Below are 2,218 nucleotides of genomic sequence, written 5' to 3'. Positions count from 1 at the left end.
TCTAGAGAAGCACTGTGACTTCCTGCTTGCTCTCGCTCCTGCCTCACTCACGTCTGAGGAGCAGCTGGGTCATGAAGACACTCAAGCAGCTCGATGGTTAGGCCCATGTGACAGGGAACTGGAGTCTCCTGCCAGCAGCCACCGGAGTAAGGCTTCTTGGAAGGGGTCCTCCAGCCCCAATCAAGCCTTCAGATGACTGCAGCACCAGCAGGCAGCTTGTTTGCAACTTAATGAAAGAACCTGGGACAAAAATGACCCAGTTTAGCCCTTCTAGAATTCCTGACCCACGGGAATGGGAAGATGATGCTTCTTGCTTTAAGCTGCTAAATGTGTGTCACGTAACGGAGTCTGTGCATGGTACAAATGATTAATGAGCTTTGTTACTACCCAAAAGGCCAGTGGTTCGAACCCATCCAAAGGCACCATACTTCTTTAAAAAGCAGCCAAGGACATTCAAGTAGACAAGAAGTAAAACCCTGCTTGTAGATGATATGATCCTACAAGTAGAGAATCCCAAAAATCTTGGCACGAAAATTGTTGAAACTAATTGAAAAGATTCAGCAAAGTGTCAAGGTACAAGATCAACATACAAACATCGTCGGCGTCCGTGACCCCAACAAAGAGAACTCTGGAAGGAAAATCAGGCCCCATTTACAATAGCCACCCAAAAGAATGGTGCAGCAGGCAAGAAGGATGAGCAGAAACAGTAAACCCCAGGAGGAAGGGAGAGACTGCAATCAGTGTCACAAAGTTAAAATACATTGGCTGGAAAACTGATTTACTCTGTAAACTCTCAGCTAAATTACAATACCATATTTTTTAATGGAGGTAAAAAACGATTCAAACTATTTAGAAATGAATATAACCAGGGAAACAACAACCAAGGGTGGGGGAACCACACAAAGAGCAGGGCATAACACTACCACAAGAAACCAACAGAAATCTACCTACATGGAAGAATTTACCATGCTCAGAGGAGACTTCACATGGTGAAAATGCCAACACTGCCCACAGCAATCTCCTGACACAGTGCAATCCTGATCCAGATTGCAGCATCGTGCTGGAAGGAGATAGAAAGCCAACTCACCACGTTTGCACCGAAAGGTAAGAGAACCGGAATAAGCAAAGCACCAGTGAAGAAGAATGATGGAGGAGGCGTCTCACTTCCCGACCTCAAACCTGCTACACAACTCCAGTCGTCAAAGCAGCCCGGCACTGGACCAGAGATGACCACTGACCAAAGGAACAGAATCGAGAAGCCAGAGGTCAGTCAGACAGCTGGTCATTGACAAAGGGCAGAAACACATCAAATGAGGGAAAGAGTATCTCTTTCACAAATAGTACTGGGTAAAACAGGTTATCCATTTGCAGAAGAATGAAATGGCCTATATCTCACACCACATTAAAAAAAAAAAAAAACTCAAGATGGATCAAAGACCTACAGGTAAAACATAGAAATATAAAGATCATCCATGAAAAATACAGGCACAAATGTAAGGGCCCTAATACAGGGCATAAAGACACTGTCAAACCTAATGAAAAAACGCACAAATAGCAGGAAGCAAAATAGATGACTGAGACCTCCTACAGACTAGATGCTAATCTCCATCAAAGAGAGAGTTTCACCTAAAGAACCCACAGACTTGGCAATGGCGTATCAGAGCGGGGACTCGTCTCTGGAATCTCACAGTAGAAGACGCTGGATAGCATGGGAGAAACGTGACCCAGAAATCAAAATCATCAAAGAGACCAGGCTCACTAGTTGGATAGAGACTGGTAGGGCCCTCAAGACTGTAGCCTCAGTCACCCTTCAGGTCTGGAACTGAACCCACCCCCAGTTATAATCACCAGACATCTAAGATCAAAGGAGCAGCATCAAGGACAAAGCTTGAATGGTTAGGATGGGAGGAGGGATGGAAACCGGAAACACAGGAAGGAAGTGGGCAAAATACGCATGAATTGTTGACTGTGAGACTGCGCGTAAACCTTCACCTTAATCACAATAAAAAGTAAAATGAAGGCACACAGGTGAGTCGGAATCCGCCTGAAGGCAACGGCCTGGTTGGCTGTGTCCCTGTCATGTGACAATAGATAACCCGCAGATGCCCCCTTTCTGCCCTGGTGCTGAGAGGGCCGCTCTTCTACAGGGAAAGGGCCCCCGAGTCTCAGGTCCCGCAGCCACTGCTGAGACACAAACCACAGACACGGGCCTGCTGCC

The sequence above is a fragment of the Echinops telfairi genome, unplaced genomic scaffold (genome assembly GCF_000313985.2).
Source record: "Echinops telfairi isolate 266 unplaced genomic scaffold, ASM31398v2 ScPeMD7_5592;HRSCAF=6446, whole genome shotgun sequence".
Classification (NCBI taxonomy): Eukaryota; Metazoa; Chordata; class Mammalia; order Afrosoricida; family Tenrecidae; genus Echinops; species Echinops telfairi.
Note: the sequence above shows the minus strand (reverse complement) of the source record.